Source organism: Bos javanicus, chromosome 5 (genome assembly GCF_032452875.1).
Source record: "Bos javanicus breed banteng chromosome 5, ARS-OSU_banteng_1.0, whole genome shotgun sequence".
Lineage (NCBI taxonomy): Eukaryota > Metazoa > Chordata > Mammalia > Artiodactyla > Bovidae > Bos > Bos javanicus.
In genome coordinates this window covers 86,114,072-86,140,528 of record NC_083872.1, presented here as the reverse complement: position 1 = coordinate 86,140,528, position 26,457 = coordinate 86,114,072, and the positions used below count along the sequence as shown (strand labels likewise).

The 26,457-nt window shown below is 38.3% G+C and overlaps 1 protein-coding gene across 6 annotated transcripts in view; it reads right to left on the bottom strand.

Annotated features, from left to right (window-relative positions):
* Positions 1 to 26,457, bottom strand: part of SOX5 (SRY-box transcription factor 5) — a 1,175,689-nt gene that overhangs the window by 1,006,024 nt on the left and 143,208 nt on the right. The gene's annotated exons all lie outside the window — the stretch shown is intronic.

Sequence of the window (26,457 nt, the reverse complement as noted above, 5' to 3'; positions counted from 1 at the left end):
GGTAGTCATTCCCTTCTCCAGGGGATCTTCCCAACCCAGGGATCAAACCCAGGTTTCCTGCATTGCAGGTGGATTCTTGACCATCTGAACCACCACGGAAGCCCAAGAATACTGGAATGAGTAGTCTATCCCTTCTCCAGGGGATCTTCCCAAGCCAGGACTCAAACTGGCGTCTCCTGCATTGCAGGTGGATTCTTTACTACCTGAGCTACCAGGGAAGCCCGTTTCTAATGAGAGAAGAAACATAAATTCAAGTAAGGGAATAGATTGCGGTAGGCGGTCCTATTTTAGAGACAGTGTTCAAGGGAAAAGTCGCTCTGCTAAGGTAACATTTGTGCAGAGACCAGGACAAAGTGAGCAACTGGACAGAGGCACTTTCCATGCTGTGGGGACAGCGAGAACAAAGGCGCTGTGGTAAGAGCCCAGGAACAGCAAAAAGGCCACTGCGCCTGCAGTGGGATATGTCCAGGAAAGACAAGCAGGATGTGAAGGAAGTAGGAAAGGGCCGAGGAAAGGCTTCGAATTTTAATCTAGAAGCCATTAGAAGGCTGTCTTTGTCTTTAATCAAATATTATAACATGACACCACTGTGTATTTGCATGCATTTCTCAGAAATAATAGAGAGAAATCCCCTATATCTTTTACCCTGTTTCCCTCAAGGGTAACATCTTACAAAGCTACAGTCCAATACCAAAACCGAGAGATTGGCATGGGTAGAGTTAAGATACAGAATATTTCCATCACCAGAAGAGTCCCTAAGATTGTCTTTTGAGAGCCCTCCTATCCCACCTCCTTCTTAAACCCTGGAAACCACTAGTGTACAATTTCTATAGTTTTGCCATTTCAAAATTATCATACAAATGAAATCATACACAAATCTCTGGTGATTCAGCCAGGTTGGGTATCAATACTTTGTTCAGTTATATTGCTCAATAGTGTTCTCTGGTCCAGATCATTTAACCATTCACCCACTGAAAGCCACTACACTATTACGCTGTTTCTAGTTTGGTGTTATATAAGCAAAGTTACTATAAACATTGGCACACAGGCTTTTGTATGAGTAGAAGTTTTCCTTTCTCTGAGATAAATGCCCACAAGAGCAACTGCTGGATTCTATGGTCATTATAAGTTAAGTTTTCTTTAAAAACCTGTCCAACTGTTCTGTAAAACGTTCTATATCATTTTACATTCCATCAGCCATGCATGAGTGAGCTGGTTTCTGCAATCCTTGCCAGCATTTGGCATTGTCACTATTTCTTATTTTAGCCATTCTGCTGTTCTCTAATGATTAATGATGTTGAACATCTTTTCATGTGCTTAGATGCTAGCTGTATATATCCTTTCCCATGAAATGTTCCTTCATGTCTTTGGTCTATTTTCTGATTGGATTGTTTCATTTTTTTATTGAAGCATTTTGAAAGATTATATTCTTAATACTAATCCTTACTACAAGTCTAAATATATAGTCTGAAACTACTTTCTCACAGACTATAGATTATCATATTCTTAACACGGTATTTCACAGAGTCCAGTTTTCTGATTGGATTGTTTCATTTATTTTATTGGTTTTGAAAGATTATATTCTTAATACTAATCCTTACTACAAGTCTAAATATATAGTCTGAAGCCACTTTCTCCCAGCCTGTAGCTTATCATATTATTAACAGGGTATTTCACAGAGCCCAAAGTTTTTAATTTTGGTAAGTTGAATTTATCAATCTTTCATTTTATGAATCATGGTTTTGATACAAAGTCTAAAAACGCTCTGCCTTGCCCTGGATCCTGAAGATGTTCCAATTTTTTTCATAAAAATTTTATTTTTAACTTTTATCAATACATTTAAGTTCTTGATATATTTTGAGTTAATTTTTGTATAAGTCTAAGACAGGTGACCCACTCCAGTGTTCTTGCCTCGAGAAACCCAGGCATGGGGGAGCCTGGCGGGCTGCCGTCTATGGGGTCGCATGGAGTCGGACACGACTGTAGCGACTTAGCAGCAGCAGCAGCAGCAGCAGCAAGACAGGTGAAGTTTCACTTTTTGCTTATGGATGCTCAACAGCTTCAGTACCATTTGTGGAGAAGGCTATGCTTCCTCCACCAAACTGGTTTTGCACCTTTGTCAAACATCAGTTTATATTTGTGTGGGCCAATTTCTGGGCTCTCTGTTCTATTTCATTGTTATACACATGTATCCCTCTGCCAAACTCTCATAGTCTTGATTACTATAGCTGTATGATAAATCTTGAAATTGAGTAGATTAATTCTTCCCACTCTATTCTTCTATTTAAAAATTCTTATAACTATTCTGATTTCTTTGCCTTTCCATAAAATTTTTAGAAAAATCTGATCTACAAAAAAGAAAAATTGTGCTGAAATATTGATACAAACTGTGTTAAACCTGTACATCAAAGAGAATTGATATGTTTGTTATGGTGAGTCTTCTAATCCATTAACATGGTATACACCTATTTATTTATATTTTCAATCAGTACTGTATGACTTTTAGCATATAGTCCTACACATGTTCTGTTAGATTTATAACTAAATATTTAAATTTTTGAGTGATTATAAATGGTATTGTATTTTTAATTTTGGTGCCCAGTTGTTCCTTGTTATTATACAGGAATATAGTTGATTTTTGTATGCTTATCTAATATCCTACTACCTTGCTGAACTCACCTATTAGTTTTGAAAGGTTTTTTTTTTTTTTTTTTAAGTCCCCTAGGGTATTCTACATAAACAATCATGTCACCTGAAAATAGGGACAATTTTATTTCTGATTCCATTCTGATCTCTATGATTTTAATTTCCTTCCCTTATCTTTTTGTACTGGCTGGAAGTTCTAGCAATATATTAAGTAAAATTGGTGAGTGCAAACATTCTTGACCTTGTTCCTTATCTGAGGAGAAACAATTCAGTCTTTCATCATTAAGGGTAATGTTAGTTATAGAATTTATGCAGTCTTTTTCAGATGCTTGGTGTCAAGGTGAAGTTCTCTGTTCTCATTTTTCTGAGAATGTTTATCATAAATGGTTGATTTTGTCAAATGCTTTTTTCTGCATGAATGGATAGGATCATATGGTGTTTCTTCTTTAGCCTGTTAACAAGGTGAATTGCAAGTACTGAACCAACCTTGATCCCTGGAATAAATCCTACTCAGTCATGGAATGTATATATTGCTGAATTCTATTTGTTACATATACTGCTGAATTCTATTTGTTAATATTTTATTAAGGATCCTTATGTCCATGTTCATGAAGAATATTCTCTCTAGTTTTCTTTTTTGTTCTATCTTTATCAGGTTTTGGTATCTCAGTAATACCACTTTCCTAAAATGAATGGTTTTCTGGAAGAGATTGTATAGAACTGATGCTAAACTTCTTTCAATGTTTGTTAGAATTCTCTAGTGAAACCATCTGGGAGTGGATTTTTTTTTATTGTTAAAATTTTTTGTTCAATCTCCTTAAAAGTTTTAGGGCTATTCAAACTATCTATTTAGTACTGAGGGAGTTGGGAGGGATTGGGGGCAGGAGGAGAAGGGGACGACAGAGGATGAGATGGCTGGATGGCATCACTGACTGGATGGACATGAGTCTGAGTGAACTCTGGGAGCTGGTGATGGACAGGGAGGCCTGGCGTGCTGCGATTCATGGGGTCGCAGAGTCGGGACACGACTGAGCGACTGGACTGATGCCATTCGAGGAGTTGGTCCATTTCTTCTAAGTTGTCAAATTCATATGCATAGAACTGTTCCTAGTACACACATGTCCCTTTGATGTCTGCAGAGTCTGTAGTGATACACTTTATTTCATTCTTTACATTGGTGATTTGTGTCTTATCTGTTTTTTTCTTTGTCAGACTTGTGAGACGTTTGTCAACTTTATCAGTCTTTTCAAATAACCAGAATTTTTTCATTGTTTTTCTGTTTCCGATTTTATTAATTTTTGTTCTTATTATGATTTCCTTCATTCTGCTTGCTTTGGACTTCAGGTACATTCAGCTCTTCTTCTAGGTTATCGAACTGTGAGTTTAGATTATTGATTAGAGACTTTTCCTTTTTTCTAATGTATGCATTTAATGCTATAAAACATGCCTTTCAGCACTTCTTTACCTGTGACCCACAAATTTCAATGGTGTATTTTTATTTTCAATCCATTCAATGTACCATGTTCCTTGAGACCTCCTTTACGGCCCATGGATTATTTATAATGTGTGTAGCTGAATTTCCAAGTGTCCAGAGATTTACATGTTATTTTTCTATTAATGATTTCTAATTTGATTCCATGGTAGTCAAAGAATACATTCTTTAAGATTTTAATTCTTTAAAAAATTTTGAGACTTGTTTTCTGATCCAGGATATGGTCAAATATATTACATGTTCCATGGTCACATTAAAAGAATGTGTGTTCTGTTCCTGTGGGGTAGAGTGCTCAGTGAGTACCAATTAAGTCTGTTGGTCACTGATGCTGAGTTTTTTAATATCTTTGCTGATTTTCTGTCTAGTTTTCTATCCATTGATGAGATAGGGGCATTAAAAATCTTCATTTATAAATCTATTTCTTTTTTAAAAAATATGTCATTTTTTTGCAACTCGGTAATTTAGGGCACACATCTTTAGGATGACTGAGTCTTATTGATGGTGCAACTCTTCTATCAATATATAATATCCCCCCTCTATCACAAGTGTCTACTGTATCCGATATTAATATAGCAACTCCTGCTTACTACTATTAATGTTTGCAAGATACTTTTTACCAATTCTTTATTATCAACTTGCCAATATCACTATATTTGAAGAGATTTATGCTTCCTTGGTGGCTCAGAGGTTAAAGCGTCTGCCTGGAATGCAAGAGACGTGGGTTCGATCCCTGGGTCGGAAAGATCCCCTGGAGAAGGAAATGGCAACCCACTCCAGTATTCTTGCCTGGAGAATTCCATGGAGAGTGGAGCCTGGTAGGCTACAGTCCATGGGGTCGCAAAGAGTCAGACACGACTGAGCGACTTCACTTTCACTTTCACTTTATGAAGATACAGCACTGTAGTTGGGTGCTATTTTTTTAATATGCTCTAACAATCTGTCTCAATTGCTGTATTTAGACCATTTAAATTTCATGTAATTATTGACATGTTAGGCCAGAAGCCAATAATTTCACTTTGTTTTTGGTTTTTCATTTCTCTGTTTTCTTTATCTTATTATCCTTAAACATTTTTTATAATTCAATTTTTATTTATCTATAATATTTTTGAGTGTCTTTCTCTATAGCTTTTCTAGTGGTAGCTTTAAGTATGACATCAAACTACATAATATATCATAGTCCGAGGGTGTCATCGTATTAACTGTTTGAGTGAAATATGTCATGAAACATGTCCTACTGAATATTTCTGCAAAAATGTGAGATTTGGTAAATCAAAAATCTAAACATCAGAATAAATGTAGCTATATGAGATATGGTAGTTTTCTCCCTAGACAGTCCTATTTCCCCCTACCTAGAACTACATACACATTCATACCTCCACTAAAAAAGATAATTGAAATGTGAATTGGGATTAGTCAGGGGAAAAAATACATCACTCTGAATTGAAACACCAAGATTTCTGTCATTTGATGTATACTTTTTTGGATAGACAACTTTAAAGATAATGTTTAAGAGAATGTGTTTTATAATACAGTAAAGTGGATAGAAATCTGAAAAATGGTTAAAGTCTGAACAAATGCATTTAGCAAGAATGCAGACCATCAACCAGTCATAATCTGTTTCAATTTTAAGTAGGCTTAAAACAGTTACCTAGGCTATTGTTCACCTTTTATAGAAAATTCATTTCAGAGAGATGAAATTAACTTGCACAAGGTTATGAGAGAGTCAGTGACAAAGTTGAGCATAGCGCTAAGGTCTGATAACACTGAACTCCAAAACCAGGAATAAAAATATTAAATTTTTATCTGTAGTATATCAACAGTCTGCTTAAGAATGAAGTTATGCTTCATTTCCTTAAGGAAGGCAAAATCAGAACATGGCAGATGGAATATCATCACTCATCTACTTTGGAATTTAACCAAGACTCGGGTTTAAATGTACCCAAATGTAGCAATGTGCCAGAAGTAGCAACTGATAGCAAATAAATGGCCCAACCATACATATTACTGCAGGCACTGGTCCACAAGAAGTTCCCAACGTGAAACTGTAAGAGCTAGCATGTCCTTTTCCACTGTGTATCAGTGAGTTTTCCCCATCTAACCAGACTATCACAGAGGAACAAATCTGAAGGACACTGACATATTTTCCACATTATGCAGTTTCTGTTCACTTCAGATGTAAAAACACTTGAGTATGTACAAAAGGGGCAGTCCTCAATTCCTAAAATATTTTTTATACTCCCTGATTCATTTTAAAAAAGATCAAACCTCTAGTTTGTAGCTCTCAGTGACAGGTTTCCTCTTTTAGTCACGAAAGCTTCTATGATCCAAACTTTGGAAAAAATTCTTTCTCTACATCTCCCATTTATATTCACAGTTAGATACTATAATTAAATAATAGAGTTTTGCTTACTTGGGCTCAAATCCATTAATTTTTTTTTCTTATTTTTACTCATCTCTTTCCTCTGAAATGTCTCCCAGTATTATTATTATCCTTGAGCACACAAATACACAGATGTGTGAATCTATAATGAGGTCTTCCTATTTTTTTTAGGATAGATTTTGCTTTATTAAATGTCTAAATTGTCTCCACTTAGATACTATCTAAATAGGAACAAATGTCCTATCCTACTGAGAAAAAAAAGTCATCTTTTAACTGCTGACCTCCTAGCCAAGTATATGTATTATGTTTACTCCAGGGAAAAACTTGGTTCACAAGCTGACTTGGGTTCCTTGACCTGATGCCAGCAAAGGATGAATGTGCTAATGGTCTGCACCAAAGTGAGAATTCAAATGCCCTTCCATTCAAGCCCAGTGGATTGGCCAAATGATAAAGCACCACTCAGCATCTTACACAGACAGGCACCTGCCCTCCTCTCATGTGCTGAGGAGCAGGACAAGAAGACGTGAAGGTCCTAAACACGCCAAGAGGGAAGGATGTGAATTAGATAGTAAAGGTAAGTTACACAGCTGCCACTGCGTCCAGCTCTAACCAGACAGAACTTTTTTTCACAAGAGGAAAGGAAGCTTGCAGAATTCGTATTCACACGTCCAGTGTTGTGCTCTCACCACATGCCTACGAGACTCCCTTGTCAACAGAGCTTTTACCTTGCCTTTCTCTCCTTTTCAGGATTCCTACTCCAAATCCCCAGCACACTTAGAGCAATGACCTCAGAGACATTGCTATAGCTGATGCAAATTATATTCCTTTGTTTACCTCCTGGAGTTGGGATGGGAAAGGGAGAGAAGTGTAAAAGCTCCAAAGGGGCAGCTAAAACCAAACCAGCTGAAGAAAGCTGTGGCTTCACATTTTTTCACTAGTTTGCTGTGTCAATGCCCCTTGCTAATTTAGAATAGCCTTTGTGACGTTTTACATGAAAATGTTAAAAGGTAAACCCCTATGCTGATGGTCTTGGATCATCAGTATGGTGAAGCTATACTTTTACCAGTGAAAAATCAGTGGGTGAGCAGACAACCTATAAATACTTTGTTCGTTGTTAACAGGCCACATTTCTATATAAGAGGACTTACTTTCCTTTCCAGCCAGAGTACAGCAAAGATCAAGCATATACACTATAAAATAACCGACATCTAGTGTGGATAAGATAACACATAAGATTGTAATTCGTTTTACAGCACAAATTATTCCTGATTAGAAGCAAAATCCTGAAAATACACTAAATTCTAAATTTTGAAAACAGAGTAATCCCAAATCATCCCCTCCACAGATATATTAACGACTGAATGGATAAAGGCATAAAGACTACATACCAAGCTGTGGAGTAGGCTGGTAAACTGGGTCTCATCCTTTACCTCTGCCCACAGACTGAAAGTGCAGAGTGAACACAGTGTCCAGGCCACCTCTATAAATAAGGTGAAACTCCTGGTTCTTATGTTAGTGTCATAGACAATTCACCCCATCTCTGAGGACTCAGTCAAACTAACTATATATTGTTGAGTAATATCTGTAATGAACTTTGTTAGAGGATGGGGGGGGAAACAAAGTCATTAAAACATATTAATAAAGAAGCTGTGATCTAACTACTTCAAAGTCAGAAAAGTCATTAGCAGAGAAAGAAGTAAAACAAGGAATGCATTCCAGAATGTTAGGGAAGGAGTTGTTACGACAAAACACGCATTTGTGTGTCAATGTGTAACACAGTAAATAGCACCTAAAATACAAAAACGTCAAAAATGATAGAAAACTCATCTTAGACATTGGAAATTCTTGGATCAGAAGGAAATGAACAGGAAGAGTTAGAGTCAAATGGTGGGTGGTCTCTCCTAGAAACTGAGAGGACAGGAAGAACCTGAAGAGCAGGGTCGGCTGGCAGGCCTAAGCAAGAACAGGGCAGGCACTGGATTGTGGAAGGAGTCAGAGATAATAGGGCTGCACACTTTGATTTCAGGAGCTCAAGAATCAGGGCTTCAGCATCCACAGCTCAGTTTGTCCTGGCTCAGTCTCCCCAGGTTGACCAAGGGTCTTTCTGTTGACAGATCTTGGATTAGTCCATGTAACATACTCATGAATCTCCAGGTTCTACCCAGCTATCTCCCCAGGCAATGGAAGGAGATTTCAGTGGCCATTGGGCTTTTCCTCTGCAAATTTCTCCCCAGCGACAACATCTACAGTTTCTTTGTCAGGTGTGCTGTCTCTGGAGCCACAAAAAGCTATGAAAGTATTCAAATACAGAGATCTGGGTGAAAAAAATATACATATGGTGCCTGAAACACAACCTTAGGAAAGCAAATCCAGTTACTCAACTAGCGTGTAATAACTTCAGATGATGGTTCATTTCCTGACTTGGTAAAAAAGCTGAGATTCTATGAAGCACTGAGTATCTGCAAAGGACTGCTCCTGAAGATACATAAAATAAGGTCCGCATAGAGGAAGCTATTTTTATTGTAATCACTGATACTCAAACACAGTTTAATAAAAAAATACGACAATATAGAAAAGGGATTACCAGCATAAACTCTGGCATTTATGCTGAGTTGAATCTCTCTATGTAGGTGATCTTGGACAAGCTACTTCATCTCTAAGCCCAGGTCTTATCTGTAAATTAGAAATAATATTAGCACTTACCAGAGTCATTGTCTACTCAGCATCTCACTGAAAAAACCATGCTGCTTCTATTCTCAGGCCTCATGGTTCAAATAGGTTTGGCCTACACCTCACTGTGCTGCATTTTAGGGATGACTGTTCAGGCCTGAGCAATCACTGACCACTTCTGAGAAGCCATGGGGTTCCCCATCACCCCAACAATGGCCAGAACACATTCTCTATCTCCCTTTCCTTCTCTCTCCCCCTCTTGTTCACTTGTGTGCACTCTCTCCCTCTCTTTCCTCCTCTCCCTCTCTCCCACCCCCTCTCTCTCCATTTCTCTTGTTTTCTGTGACTGACTTTACTGAGGACTATTCACACCAAATAATGTTACACAAGAAGAAAGCAATGCTAAGACGTGAGATGATAGAGCAAGATGAATGCCTGGAGATATCCTGAGAGTTTAAAGGTTATTTCCTGTTAGAGTACCACTATACTCCCTTTCTTACTTCAACTATTTTGAGATAGTTCTTTGTCTAACCTACTACATGGAGTTTTTCAATATGTATGTGAGGAAGAAATGAGATAATGACCATAAACACATATTACTGTGTTGGGCATATAGCAAATGCTTAATAAATGTGAGCTATTTTTATGTCCAGAATGAGAGATTCTTAAACTTGCTTTTCTAAGATGACCACATGAAAAGAAACAATTTTCACGGGACTCATTAAGATATCAAGGGTTTCTATTTTCAAAAAGGTCATAATCAATAATAAAAGATGTTAATAATAGCTCAAAGACATAGAAGAAGTCTCAAAAGACAGCAGATGACTTGACCTGAATAGAAAATACTTAAAGTATTCAGAGGAAAGAGAAAAATGAACCTCAGGCTGGCCTGCTTGCCAAAAGGCATCACAGACATAGTGTTGAGCTGGGTTTTGAGGAGCAGAAAAGATCTGAAAAGTTGGAGGGAAGAACAGACAATATTCTAGCCATGAGTCTAGAAAAATTTGGGTGATGATGCTAGAGCCCAGGACACTCTTTGACCTATAACACCGGGCTTGAGAGGAAGGAAGGAAGAAGCCATCAAGGGAAGCTTAATAAAAAACCCAACGCAGATGACGGTTCTTAAGGGCAAGTTTAATCATATTTCAAAAACATTGCTTTTCACTGAACTCACTGGAGGTAAAAAGGTATAACATTAGGTTGCTCATGCAATTCACACTCATTTAAAAAATCAGTGAAATTTTTGGAAAGATTTTTACAACCAAATCACACCTCTTTGGATATATCATATTGATTTTTTTTTCCAACTGTAATTGCTCATTATTTTACTCACATTCTACAGCAAAAAAAAAAAAAAAATGAACATACAATTGAACAAATAAGCCCTAAGGCATAATATAACAGATATTGTCATTTTCTCCTCAATATCCCTTCCTTAGCACGTTAGAGCTTTGCAGTTTGAGGAAGTGAGCCCGACTTCTGCAGTAGGTCCTATTAAATTTAAGGGAACCATGGTTAATCCCATCCTCCTTGCCAGTGATGGCTTGGTGAACCCACACCTATGCTGCTGTTGCTGCTAAGTCGCTTCAGTCGTGTCCGACTCTGTGCTACCCCAGAGACGGCAGCCCACCAGGCTCCCCCGTCCCTGGGATTCTCCAGGCAAGAATACTGGAGCGGGTTGCCATTTCCTTCTCCACACCTATACTAACCTATGAATGGCATTCTCCTGGAATCATGGTTTGAATACAGGAATGGACATATGACACAACATGAGACAATGAAACATAAGTGAGATTTGCTTCTGGGAAAACATTTCTTCAGTTTTATGAGAGAACCCTTAAAAGAGATGGTCTCTTTTCTCAACCTCTACGGGTGTCAGAGCTGGAACTGCAGATGCAACCTGCTTTCAATTTAAGAATAAATCTGACATACAGGGGAGGGCAGAGCTCAGGGAACTGCAGAGATAAGACGCGGAAAGCACAGGACAAGTTCAACCCAATTATCTGCCCTACCTCTAATGTCTGACTATGTGAGATACCATGTTTCTCATTATTAAATCCGGTTCGGCTTTTAAAAAAAATACTATCCTAATTTCTTTAAAAATACTTTCAATAACATGAGTATCTTTGCAAATGGCTGTGATCCAACAGGGCTTCCCAGGTGGTACTAGTAGTAAAGAACCCACCTGCCAATGCAGGAGATGTAAGAGAGGTGGGTTCAGTCCTTAGGTTGGGAAGATCCCCTGGAGAAGGAAATGGCAACCCACTCCAGTATTCTTGCCTGGAGAATCCCACTGACAGAGGAGCCTGGCAGACTACAGTCCATGGGGTCACAAGGAGTCAGACACAACTGAAGTGACTTAGCACGCAAAGATGCACGCATGCACACATGATCCAATGCTCCACCTCATTTCATGGCTCTCTGGTTAGTCTTAGAGCCTCTAGAAGACCTGAAAGAGCAGAATCAGGACAGGTAAACAGGAAGAGGAGAGGTTCTATATGTATCTGTAAGCACTGGTTGAGGTGGTCCATTTCAGATGGCAGAACACCATCCTCTGAAACAATGGAGTAGTTAGTTGTCAGAGTCACACAGATTGGTCCAGGCATTCTTGTCAAAAGACAGCCCAACAAAACTGAACATAAGCAAGGTTCTGATAAACAAAAAAACTTTAGATCTTACAGCTCCACCCTTCCTCTTTCCTCCTACACAGCTGCTAAGAGTAGGGGCATTTTATTCCCTGGTCATATTAGGAAAAAGAGTTCCGTATGGATGATGCACAGCCTAAAAAGGGGCTTCTGAGCAAGCAAATGTTATAAAATCTGTAACATTCTACATTGCGCTGCCAAACAGCGCTGTGGGGTGCAGAATCCCAGGACTACAATTAACTGTTTAAGCCAAATATGACATGGGCATATTAGCTCAGTAAAATGATGATATTTGCTCCCTAATTTTTTACTCCCTCATTAAAAAAAATCATTTTAAATGTTAACCTCAGAAATACATAAGTAATATAATGTATATGACAACTTCTGAGGAAATTAGAGTAGCAGATAAACACTGATAAATAGCGATCAAGATGAAGCAGTTACGCTAAAAAAACAAAAAAACAAAAATGAAAAGCAGAACTCAGTGTGTAAGAGGCTGTAAAAACCGTCACTTGTAACAGATTCGATCCCCTCAAGCCAAAGAACCAAACACAAATACAAACTGTGAAAGAAGACTCTTCCCACGGTACTAAGCCAAAGAAATAATAAGATCAGAACGATTTTTAATGTATACAATGCGATTGATAGCTAGAAAACGATACTCATCCATGGTTGAAACACGGTTCTCTAAAAATATTAGTAAAACTTCTGATGGACTTCACATATGTTAAAACAACTTTAAATGTATTTTTAACGTGAAATTTGAGAACCCCAAAAATAATAAATACTTCAGCACTAGAGGTGAAAATTCTAAGCACATAAACTAGCACTGTCTGTTTAGGCTTAAATAATGACCAAATCAATAGAAATGAACATACGAACATATCTAGTGCTCAAAACACAAGACTGCTTAGAGAAATAGATGGGGGCAGGATACGTACAAAATTCAGAACATCTTGACATACCATATAGAAAAGAAGCTAACAAAGATGACAACAGTTATGTCAAAAGTACTCAGAAGCCAGTTTGAAGAGGTTTGCATTGGTCAAAGATGAGACAATTTGAGCTCAGAAGATATAAGAACTGCAACTGATTAAGCCCATCAATATGCTTAAATTCTTGAGTTCACAGTGATACTTAAAAGGAATTACTTGGTTATATTCTAAGGATAACAGAAAGTTGTTCTACCTAAGTGGTAAAATATTCCCCACCTTCAGATGAAATGCATTCCTCTTCTCTTCTTGTTTGATACCCCCCAAAAGCTAAATAAGATACAAACTTTTGTTACTGCTGTTAAAAATCTATTAGCTCCAAATATTTGACTTTGTTTGGGTTTCCCAGGTAGAGCAGCGGTAAAGAATCTGCCTGCCAACCCAGGAGACACAAGAGACCAGGCTTGATCTCTAGGTTGAGAAGATCCCTTGGAGTAGGAAATGGCAATCCACTCCAGCATTCTTGCCTGGAAAATCCCATGGACAGAGGAGCCTGGAGAGCAACAGTGCATGAGATCGCACAGAGTCCGACACAACTGAGCACGCATGCATTTTGCTTTCTTTATAAAGATAATGGGGCATTCATTATACTAAAATATTCTCTCTTTTCTCTGTAGATCCTATCAAAATGAGTAGACAAATGTACTGCTTCTAATATTTCTTTTTTTCTGCAAATCAAATAACCCCATTTCCAACATGAGAGACTGTTGGCTACATTTTATGCCACCAGTCCTCATCAAACCTGGACAAAGGGCATTCTTCTACAAGGTTTATCATTATTGCAGGTTGGTCACAACTACAAATTTAAAAGCTCACTGTAAGCCTATCTGTAAAGGTTGACTGCATGCAGACCTTAGTCAAGGTAACATCCGTTCTACAGAACCCAAGAATAGGTCCACGGAAGTCTAGACAAATAGGTGCAACAATGAGTAGGAGGAAGATGTTTACTGCTTTTAATGAAAATTATTCATTACACTCCTTGCTGAGGTTTCTTCACCCACACATCACAAGTGGCATGTCAAATTTCAAAGGTATTCTCAGAAAGTGGTCTATATAAATAACGGATATGATCAGAGTACTAGTTTTGATCAATATTCGGTTGTCCTCTGTACTTTTCATCCCAGTGACATAAGGAATGGCCAGATGATTAGTTCTAGCAAAGAAATATGAGAAGGGATGTTTGTTGTTCTGGAATAAAGTATTTAATTGCCAGTGTTCAACTTCTCAGCCCTTTCTCCTTTGACTTGGGAATTCATGGAAACAGATGTATATAAAAATGCTATAAAATTGAAATTTCAACAGCTGGCCACAGGACTGGAAAAGGTCAGTTTTCATTCCAATCCCAAAGAAAGGCAATGCCAAAGAATGCTCAAACTACCACACAATTGCACTCATCTCACACGCTAGTAAAGTAATGCTCAAAATTCTCCAAGTCAGGCTTCAGCAATATGTGAACCATGAACTTCCTGATGTGCAAGCTGGTTTTAGAAAAGGCAGAGGAACCAGAGATCAAATTGCCAACATCCGCTGGATCATGGAAAAAGCAAAAGAGTTCCAGAAAAACATCTATTTCTGCTTTATTGACTATGCCAAAGCCTTTGACTGTGTGGATCACAATATACTGTAGAAAATTCTGAAAGAGATGGGAATACCAGACCACCTGATCTGCCTCTTGAGAAATCTGTATGCAGATCAGGAAGCAACAGTTAGAACTGGACATGGAACAACAGACTGGTTCCAAATAGGAAAAGGAGTACATCAAGGCTGTATATTGTCACCCTGCTTATTTAACTTATATGCAGAGTACATCATGAGAAACGCTGGACTGGAAGAAGCACAAGCTGGAATTAAGATTGCCAGAAGAAATATCAATAACCTCAGATATGCAGATGACACCACTCTTATGGCAGAAAGTGAAGAGGAACTCAAAAGCCTCTTGATGAAAGGGAAAGTGGAGAGTGAAAAGTTGGCTTAAAGCTCAACATTCAGAAAATGAAGATCATGGCATCCAGTCCCATCACTTAATGGGAAATAGATGAGGAAACAGTGGGAACAGTGTCAGATTTTATTTTTGGGGGCTCCCAAATCACTACAGATGGTGACTGCAGCCATGAAATTAAAAGACGCTTACTCCTTGGAAGGAAAGTTATGACCAACCTAGACAGCATATTCAAAAGCGGAGACATTTCTTTGCCAACAAAGGTTCGTCTAGTCAAGGCTATGGTTTTTCCTGTGGTCATGTATGGATGTGAGAGTTGGACTGTGAAGAAGGCTGAGTGCTGAAGAACTGATTCTTTTGAACTGTGGTGTTGGAGAAGGCTCTTGAGAGTCCCTTGGACTGCAAGGAGATCCAACCAGTCCATTCTGAAGGAGATCAGCCCTGGGATTTCTTTGGAGGGAATGATGCTAAAGCTGAAATTCCAGTACTTTGGCCACCTCATGCAAAGAGTTGACTCACTGGAAAAGACTCTGATGCTGGGAGGGATTGGGGGCAGGAGGAGAAGGGGACGACAGAGGATGAGATGGCTGGATGGCATCACCGACTCGATGGACGTGAGTCTGAGTGAACTCCGGGAGTTGGTGATGGACAGGGAGGCCTGGCATGCTGCGATTCATGGGGTCGCAAAGAGTTGGACACGACAGAGCAACTGAACTGAACTGAAGCCAGTCTACGGTGTAAAACTGACCTGCAGAATCACCTATAATCACAACAGGTCTTGTAAATGAGATTTTAGGATTGTTTATAACAGCAGCATAACTTATTTTAACCTAAATGATGTGCTAGAATACTGCATTTTCCCCAAATATCCTTCTCACAGACATCTAATAAAAATTACCCACATACATCAATTTACTGAAGCCAACCAAAGTAGCTAAATTCTAAAAATGTAAGGATTTAGAATTGATATTTTCAGGACTGTGACTTGTTTGCAAATATTATCTATATTTTATGAATTTATTCTAAGATTTCTCTACTAAACAGAGAATGGCACAAATATAATGCGTAGCAGCCATTCTGAGCCAAGTTCTACCTTAAGAAGTACAGAAGAACATAAGGTAAAGAGCAGTGGCTGGTGACACTTTATAAAGTCACTCAAGTCTCAACTGATTCTGAAATAAACTGATAAGGCCTATATTTTCTTAACCTCCTAATCCTTGGAACCAAAAGCACTTGGTAAATGAAATTTTTCTTTCATGATTTCCTCAAATCTACTTGCTCTGATTAATCTAGTATATACTACCAAAGAGCACTGAAATGACAAAAGGTTCATTGTGAGATCTCAGCAAGACTCAATCCAAGACTTTTGTTTGATGTTTTCCCTAGGTAGGACTACTAGAGAAATTTTAAAGTGGAATTTTGTATCCTTCCATATTCAGAGAGCATTTCGTATAACAAGCGGGGTGTAAAAATCATACAACGTTTCCAGGAAATACAATCATCTTTTACCCAAAGCCTCAGCAATCAACAGTTTGCAATACCATTCCCTGTTGAACACCCAGGTATTTACTTGGGTCATGAACCAAAATGGCAAATGCCCAGATATTTCTATTCAAATATTTCTACTGATGGATGTCACAGGGGCGTAACTGGACGCGGTGGTGACAGCAACGGACACATCATTGATTTGAGGACGGCTGAGGACTAATGGACTCGTTTCCTCAGCCGTAAGGGTGTCCTAGGAGGTCTGTCCGCCCAAAATGACCTGGTGGCTTTTGAGAGCCCCAGGTACCACCTGACATTGCACAGTGATAGAGCGGCATGGAGAGTGGAGATAAGGGCTCCAGCGCAAACCTTTGCCAGGAAAATCCACAACATTTCACTTTTAAAAAAAGACAGTGGGTAATAATTTTATAGGTTAATTATTCCCTTGGGCTCCACAAAGAGCTAAAAAATATATATTTATATAAGATCAACAGCCACCAATCCGCTACCTGTGGCCCCTAAAAAATATTATAGTGGAATTCCAGGAGCACAGAGTATGAGCATCTCCAAATTGTTGAGAAAAGGACCTTCAGCCTAAGAATTGACAGCACAGCTTTAAGAACAGATAAAGGACTGCCTCAAGGATCTGTCTTGCTTCCTTACTTTTTTTAAAGTAATACCTTCATTTGCATAGTAATAACCCAATTATGGTAAGATTAGGTGACAGGAATCTCATTATTGCTATTTCCACAAAACAGTCAATATTCTATTCAATATCTTTTAATGTTACACACCTTAAAACATAATTATTTCAATATACCCTCATTCATCTTTAATGTAATTTTCTTTTTTAAAAACCTTGCCATAATTGTTGGTTTCTATGGAATATATTAGTGTTTAAACAAGCACTTTTCCCCTCAGGCTGCTAAGAGAACAAGCAAAAGCAACCAATAGCTTGGGGATATTTCTGCCATTCCTCCCTGCCTCCCACCCTAACCAAAAGTACATCCACCAAAAAACCAAAGACCAAAACACTGCTACTGAAAACCTACTATAACAACCTCGGCACTCTTTCCAACATTATACTTTCCCCTTCCTCTCTTTCACTTCAGGCTCCACAAAAGATGCTTCCATAATGAATTTTGGTCTTAAAGCTACTTTGAAAGTGTTAGCAAATACATTCTGTTAAATTTCAATATGATCTGGGCTCTTTACTTTGTGTTTTTTTTTATTTTCCAGACCACATTGTCATACATCAAAAAAAAAAAAAAAAAAAACTCCCACATCCGAGACAGCTGACATACTGGGCCAACCATCTGCCTGGCACAGGTTTACCTGCCATAGAATTTTACAGTTTCAATTACAAGATAATCAGTACAATAAGTGGCTGGTTACTAGATTAACGGTGGGAACAAAGCAAGGGAAATAGAGGAGCAAGAGATAGGACTGTCTACATTAAGAGACTACAGAGCCATGCATGCTATTACTTCAAAATGATATCAAAATTAATGTAGAGTGAAAATAGCAGTTAGATTTTGTCAAGAGAGGAAATCATATCAAAGGGCTGTGGTTTGGAATCTGGAGTTAACGCTCCTTGACTAGTGGCCCTGCCGACTACACATTCTTGAGGATGTTAATCTGTCTGTACTTTGTGAATGAGCACTCGTTATTCATGAGTGTAACAATTAATTTGTAGAAAGAAGTACTTTATTCTTTAGTGGATACCAACCCAGTTTTCTCAAGAGATAAACTTCAGCCACCATGAACATGATTCATTGGTAGGTTTTACATGTTCTGATGCACAGAAGCTCAACAGGCTGACATGCTCCTGAGAGCTCGCCTAACCACAGCCTCACCACCGCACATCCACACCAGCAAACCACACCCTGCTCTTCCCATTCTCAATCGCTGAATGAAACAGCAAAGCTGGCCAAACACCCTTCTGCATGCTTCATGAATTTCAGGGGACACTAACTATGCATTTGGTCATTTATTTTACAAGAATGGGGAAACCACCATTTTTTAAAAGGAGTTTGGCTGCTGTAGACCACTTTTCTCCCCAAAGAGAAACTGTAAAAGCAAATTTCTGATTTAGTAGGGCTTTACTGGAATAAGGATGTGTGGCTAATCTCTTTCAAGTCGCTGAACTGCTCCTCCAAAACTACTCATACCAACAAGAACATGAGTCAGACGTTGACTACAACCCCCACACCCACTTCCTCAGAGAAGAGTAAATTCAGGGCACATTTTGAGTCAAGATCACCAGTCTTGGTTTGTGGCTAAGGTAGAACCAGAATTCAGGTCTCCACACTGCCATCCCAGATCTCTCTCCATGTCTTCTCCCATGTTATTCACACTCCAGACTTCATGGGAAGAAAGACAGCTACACTGCACTGACTGAATGCAGTTGTGTCTATCTCTCAGTAAGGAGCACCACCCACAGATGGTCAATCAAAAACACCAAAGAGCAGTAACTGAAGTCAGCATTATATATGAGGTATCAGACAATGGACTGTTTTTTATTAAATGTCAGAACTTCCATTTACCTTTGAAAAGCTGAGGTCTAAAAGATATAGAAAATTGCTCCAGATCACAAAATAATCAGTACCAGAGTTAGGAGCCAGACCAATCAAAACCAGGTCCATCTTTAAAAGAAAGCATGTAAGTTGCTGTCATAAAAAGTTTACACATACAATCTACTTTGCTTCTGGACCAGACTTTCATGACTTTGTAGTTACTGACTACTCCAGACACCCTCTCGTGGTGCAGAAAGACTGTACCGGGTGAAGGTGGCCACAGACCATTCAATCTCAGCCACCCTAGCTTTGGGCATATTCCCTTTTTCTGTAATGCCTCTCCCTATTCTGTTGCCATTATCCTCATTATTTATTTACTAAACTGTTATTCATGCCTCAGGGCTTCCCAGAGCCTGCCTGCCAATGCAGCAGACTTAAAAAGGATGCAGGTTCCATCCCTGGGTCAGGAAGATCCCCTGCAGGAGGGCATAGCAACCCAGTCCAGTATTCTTGCCTGAGAAATCCCATGGACAGAGGAGGTTGGTGGGCTACAGTCCATAGCGTCGCAAGGAGTCGGACACAACTGAAGCAACTTAGCACGCACGCACGCACATTCATGCCTCAAAATCCTGATAAGCTCAGCTGTGAAGCCTTGTCCTACCCCCCAACACCTTCCAAGAGAGCTAACCTTCCTCTCCTCTGTGACTTCTGAACATTTAAAAGCTATATTCATTTACTGAATGTCATTTTTGTTGATGTGCCCTCTCCCTTGAGGAAGGTTCCTTGAGGACATTTATTAATTTAGATTGGTATCCATAATACCTATTAGCAATATACCTGAAACGGAGGTGTTGTTTTACAAATATTCAACTAAAGATTAATTCTTAAACTAAAGATACTTGTAAAAATTCACTTATAGCAACTATCACATCCTATCCTGCATGGTAAATTCTTAGGTATGCTCTTTCTATATAAGAAATAGTTCATATCTTTTTCCTTTCACCACACCAAGAGCACCTTACATATTATATCAGGTGTTCCAGAAATGTTTGTAGATTTGAATTCCTTACAGGGTGAAAAAATGGAGCAGGGCGGAGGGCAAATAGGTGAAATCTTACAGACTGCCTTAAACCTAGTTGAGGATAATAGCAAAAATTTCCCTTCCTGAGTCACCTTCAAAGCATGAGGTTTTATTAATATCATGAGAGGGTGTAGAATAAGTACATTTAGTTAAAAATCCGATGACTGAGTCCATGGCAAAAGTGATACTTTTTGTGAGGATTAATTGAGTGCAATCTTTTATCTGTTTCTATTCAGCATATGTACTATGTATCTGCTATGCATCCAAGGACAGCTGCCATTCTATTTACAGCATTATCTAAAAATGGTAACATTAAATCCATCTTCCATCTCTTTGAGATCTTTTTCAACCACAGAATCATCTCAGATGTTCTGCTTTTAGAGCAAAATATATGAGGTGTGAATGTGTATAACAGTAAAAGACTAACAGGCAGAAATCCACGATGGTGGAATTATCCACAGGGGCTTGATAAAACTCCTCCTTTTCCTATCTCAAGACAAGTGAGGGCAAGGAAACTAGAAAACATCAGGGAGCAAATTTAAAAGTAGAAACCCCTGCCCTTACACCCCTATCAGGAGTCAAGGAGACTAAATATTGGTTTTTTTTCAGGGCTTTGCTACTATAGGGATTTTGAACATAGGCTGAAAAACAAACAGCAGAGGTGTGTGCTAATAAACCTTCCAAATACTACAGTGCATTCCAGACTTTTTTGAGAAAGTTAATCTTTCAGCTATTGTGAAGGGGGAAAAAGCTGTTACAATGCTAATTATTTATTGTAACTCTCCACATCACACATCTCAACACAAATCCTCTTGTTAATTTCACTGACAGTGATTCTCAAAGGAGGCACATACCTGGTTCTACATAGGAACATATAGTACTGAACATCCTGACCAATCTGAACAACTTGGAAAACTTTTAATTCTTTTAATTTCTCTTTTACTGAAAATTAAAAAAAAAAAACATAAACTGTTCTGTCATTTCCCAGCTTCAGGTCCATTTTCAGAATCAACGTGGCAACTCTACATGACAGGACAGGAGGCTGTCCTTTAATGATAGGGATCAAGTAGTTTTGAGAAAAAAGTAAAAGTTCATTTAAATTCTTCCCTTAAAAATTTAAGAGCTTCCCTGATGGCTCAGAAGGTTAAGAATCTGCCTGCAAAGCAGGAGATCCAGGTTTGATCCCTGAGTTGGGAAAATTGCCCAGAGAAGGTATTCTTCCCTGGAGAATTCCATGGACAGAGGAGCCTGGACTGGTGGGCTGCAGTCCATGGGGTTGCAAAGAGTTAGATACGACTGAGCAAGTGACACCTAAGAAGTTAATTTGCTCATAATGCCACTGGTCTGATGAGTATGGAAGTCCTCATTCTAAACATATCTTGCAATGTGGAAGCAGTATGGTGAACTGGTTAATAGTGTACAGGTGGAGCCAGATTGCTTGGGTTCAAATACTTATGCTACCATCTACGAGCTGTGTGACTTTGGACAAGATTAATAACTTTCCGTGCCTTACTTGTGTGGTTCTGAGGAATAAAGTCAGCACACGTAAACAGCACAATGCTGGAACAGTACATGCCATGTAGCACAAAATCAAAAGTTGTTACTTATTTTTATTATTAGAATCACACTCAAAACTCAAAGATAAATTAACTGGTTTCGACACTTCTCAGTAGGGATGGGGTAGAAGAGATGGGCACAAGAGCTTCCATAAAAGAAATCACAATGATTGATTTGCTAGGTGTTGCTTTCTCATCTAGCTATTCTCTTGGAACAAAAAAATGTATGTATCTGAACACAGGCACCAATCTCTCCATTTCAAAATCCGAGTCTTTATAAAAAGGCATGTTTTGTAGATCATCCAGTGTGTTCTTTAACAATGTCTGAGGCAGGTAAATATACAAATGCTTCTCTGTCAGTCAACTTCTAATTTTTTTTTTAATTAAACAAGCAAAAAAATGCTAAAGGATCATCAGAATAAATTCCAGTGCACATGTTCCATATATATGTTCACAGTTTGACAAATGACAACTCAATAAAGAAGACCAGTGTGGTAATGAGACATATACCCTATATCTGCCATTGGCATTTTCACTTATTCCACAAGTTAGGTCAGGTGAAATTGAAATGACTAGTTATCAAATTTTCACTGACATGAAATTCAAAAAAATTTTTTTTATAAAAACCAACATTATTCCCAAAAACCAAATCCACCAACACAATTTTTTACCATGTGTTTAACTCTAAAATTTACATTATCATCATTCATCAAATCATTTTCGGAAATCTTGGAGAAGCAATTCAAGTACACATCAATAGTCTATTTGAAACACGGTCTAAAAGTTAAATAGTTGAATGTGGAAAATACACATTATGCCTCTTTTTAAAAAATCTGATGAATAATTTCTGCAAGACACCCAAATCATCAAATCATTCCTGTTATTAATCTTGGGCATTTTCTGACTGGCAGGGCTTCCAGAGTCTGTCTTTAAAGAACCATAAAGCTTTTAAAATACAGTTACCCATACTTTTATTACCAATAAGACAAAAAGGTATGTTTTCAAAAACTAGTATAAAAATTTAACCATAACAAGATTATATTTAAGGAAATTCTAAAAATATGTATATAATATTTATGTGTGTATTCAAGATGTAAAATTCATTAAACCTAAGAGTATCAATAAAATTAAAATGCTTATTCACCCTATGAGGTAAAGCATAAAAATAATATATATATATATATATAAGCTATGGGCAGGAGGAGAAGGGGACGACAGAGGATGAGATGGCTGGATGGCATCACTGACTCGATAGACGTGAGTCTGAGTGAACTCCGGGAGTTGGTAATGGACAGGGAGGCCTGGCATGCTGCAATTTGTGGGGTCACAAAGAGTTGGACACGACTGAGCGACTGATCTGACCTGATCTGATCTGATACAAACGTACAGGCTTCCCTGGTGGCTCAGACGGTAAAGAATTCACCTGCAATGTGGGAGACCTGGTTCGATCCCTGGGCTGGAAAGATCCCCCGAGGAAGGCATGGCTACCCACTCCAGTATTCTTACCTGGAGAAGCCCCATGGACAGAGGAGCCTGGCAGGCTACATACAGTCCATGGGGTCGCAAAGAGTTGGATACGACTGAGCGACTAAGCACAAATACATACAGTTATGACCCCCTGCTGAGGAAAACAACAGTGCTTCATCACGAGGACCCCCGTCCTAGGAGTTAAGAGACCATTTTCTGACTTTATTGTATTCTCCTTGTTGATGCATTATCAACTACATTTCTAAGACACAAATTTTTATTTGGATTATAGAAGCCAATCTTGCATATAACTTATCTTCAAGGACCATTCACAAAATAAACTTTGTAAATCTTCCTTTGTCAGCCATCAGCAGGAACTTTACAATTTTTTTTTTTTTGGAACTTTACAATTTATGTGAAGATATTGGACAAGATGGTAGCATCTTGATTCTGCTTATTTCTCAGTTCTGGGCCTCAATCTACTCATTCTTAAAATCAGAATATTGAACTGGATTATGTCTGAATTCTCTTTATACTTAAAAAATTGTATAATTAGATTATCCTTTTCCATACAGGAATTTAACCAAATTTGGCTTTATTAAAGAAAAGATGGTCAAAATGTGCTCCCCATCTCACAGAATAGATACACAGCAAAAAGCTGTCTTAGTAATTTTTAAGACTTCAGACTCATCGTTCATCTACTGTAGACCAGACAATGTACATCTATATCTCAGATGATAAAACAGAGGCTCAGAGAGATTAAGCAATATACCCAAGATTACAGAGGTAGTAAGTGGTAAAACTGGGCTTTCAAGTCAGGCCTTTCTGCCTATAAGGCTTGTATGCTTTCCATCTCAGCAACAGGTTCATTGAGCACTGTGATAAGTGAGAGGAAGTTGAGTTGAAAATGTTAGTCACTCAGTCATGTCAACATGGGGTCAACTCTTTGTGACCCCATGGACTGTAGCCTACCAGCTTCCTCTGTCCATAGCATTCCCGAGGCAAGAATACTGGAGTAGGTTGCCATTTCCTTTTTCAGGGGATCTTCCTACCACAGAGATTGAACCCAGATCTACCACATTGCATGCAGACTCTTTACCATCTGAGCCACCAGGGAAGCTCAAATGAGAGGCAACTCTATTGCTAACGCTACTAAGTAGTCCACTGATGCTAAAGTCTCCATGTCTCCCTACATTTCTTACAATAAGTTCTATCCATTCCTTGATACCCAAGATGAGAGTTTATATGTTTAATAGGGAAGTAAAATTCAAGTATTCCACACAAGCTAATGGTGGCTGGATAGAGAAGCAGGAATCAAGGTGAGTGACTTGGTAGCTGAATATGCATTTTTGATGATAATACTACCTCTTGAAAATTACTTGGAGAGTTTGCCGAAGCAGAGAGAAGAAATGGAAAGCGTACTTCCTAGTGCTTTTCAAACTGGACTTCAGGATCTTCTCTGTGAATTGCCAGAGGAAAATTATTCTTCTCTTTCCACTTGGCTTAGGGTTTCCTCACAGCCTCATGATAATATTATTCCACCTTGGGAATCTCAAAGATTGATCAATCAGACATTAAGTGAGGAAGTCCTTTCAGTGTGACATCTTACTATATATTAATATATTCTAAACATCCTCACTGCATTGTGTTGCAGTTTTCAACAGAGGCTGGAATCCAAAGACTTGGATTCGAACTCTGGTTCTGCCACTTACTAGTGCTGCGTGTTTGGATGATCTAATAAACCTCTCTGTGCTTCAGGTCCTTGTCCATTAAAGAAGGATCCTGCTAGGAAGCTCAAGGAATTGTTGCAGGAGTCAAATGATACATGTTAAACATTGAGAATAGTGCTTGTCACATTATAAGCCCCCAATAAAATTTAGCTGCTAATATTATTATCAAAAGGCAATAGGATATGAGAACTCATATTTTTTATATTAATAGCAACTCTGATGATAAGGTACTGTTCCTAGTAGCAGTATTCTTAGTGGATGGAAAAAAGTTGTATTCTAACAAGCTGCACACAACATCCAAGGTATGCATGGCATTTTGTTAAAGAAAGAAAACACACACACACAGAGTCTGATTCAATTACTCTTTTTATAAAAACCCCAAAAGTTTGATATTCCTAAATAAACACATGGAAGGTCTAGATACATTTAACAATGGCTCTTTGTGAATGAAATTTCATTTGCTTATTTTTTGCTCACCAGTGTTTTCTAAATCCTCTACAATGATTATGTATCTTGTAATAAAATAAATACTTTCCTTCATTAAGATAGGGGTTATGGCATGTTTCAAAAATTAAAAGAAAATAAAAACCAATCTGCATGAAGACAGAATGTCAGGTAATAAAATATTATGCCCTGATATGATTTTATGACTTATTGTTTAAGTAAAGAAGGGCTGAGAATCAAGAGGATTATTCTCAAATGGTCAAAATTATGCTTATTCCTTTCACTTAAGCAAAACAGATGATAAAGCAACCCTAACACTAAGTATCTTTAATATCTTCAATGAATTTATAATGCTTTTCAATATTCAACATTCATTAGCTTCTGATGATGTTCATACAGGTAAAATATTACAAACTCATCTTTTAGCCTCCTAAAAATACACATTTTGGTTTGAAGTATACACCTCATATGTGGCTTATGATCTATTCAAAGAGGCTGGCCACAGTGAAAGGTTTTCTACAAAATTTTGCTGAAATTGTTGTCAGTCGGACTGAATAAAAAATAATGTTAAATGGACCTTTGAAACATGCTTTCTGTAGCAGTCAACAAGTGCTATTCTTTTTGATGAAAATAGCAGAAGTTAATTTGATCAGAGCACCTGCCTGACTGAAGACGAACTATGTTTATCTTGATTTGGTCACTACAAAGTGCTAAGGATGAACATTTGCTTAGAGGTAGCAATATGGTCATCACTTGAATTCTTTGATGTTTCAGAGGTAAGGATAATCTTGCAGAGACAACTGAAGGGGGTGGGGGGGAATGGCAGCAGTGAGAATGAAAGCTCATTTTGTAGCCATAGGCTTAAAAATGTAGCCTTGCATCTCATCATCTTCCTGTAACTCTGTAACCTCTCTGTAGTTCTGCATTAGACAATCTCTGAATCGGGCAGATCAGGCTGTATGCCTCTTTATCTATATACTTCTCCCAAAATTTACTTCTCTCATTACAAATCTGAGTTGTTTCCTGTCTAAGTAGTAGTGTTAGGGCTCAGTAATGTCCAGCTCTTTGCAATCCCATGGACTATAGCCCATAAGGCTCCTCTGTCCATGGGATTTTTCCAGGCAAGAATACTTTAGTGGGTTGCCATTCCTTTCTCCAGGGGATCTTTTGACCCAGGAATCAAACCCAGGTCTCCTGCATTGCAGGCAGATTCTTTACCAAACTAAATCTTAAGTATTAGCTTTTGGCCTTTTAAGTGAAAATGAAGGCATAATCTACAACATTCAATGTCACTGACAATATGGGATTATCCAGGCATAACAGCTAGAATAGGGAATTGAGGCCTAAGCCGGGCCTGAAGCAACATTAAATCTTCCTTAATTGTTGGTGAGATATGAAGTATAAATTAAAATGT